Genomic DNA, 239 nt, shown 5'->3' on the forward strand with positions numbered 1-239 from the left:
CCTTGCCAGGAAAAAATATTCCAGCCCGCCAGGGCTAGTCGAGGGTTTTAAAGTGAGAAAGGGTGAATATAAAGGAGGCACCAGGCGAGGCCTGAAACAACCTCGTTTTGTTCAGCTTCTGAAAGCAACAAAACCAACTTGGACGTGAATTTTTTTATTTCTTTCAATTAGATGGTTGGAGGGGTATTTTTTTAAGCAGCAGCCAGGAGGTGCACAAGTGGGGGTGCGACGGGGTGGGA

This window comes from Phaethon lepturus, unplaced genomic scaffold (genome assembly GCF_000687285.1).
Source record: "Phaethon lepturus isolate BGI_N335 unplaced genomic scaffold, ASM68728v1 scaffold46237, whole genome shotgun sequence".
In the NCBI taxonomy this organism is placed as follows: Eukaryota; Metazoa; Chordata; class Aves; order Phaethontiformes; family Phaethontidae; genus Phaethon; species Phaethon lepturus.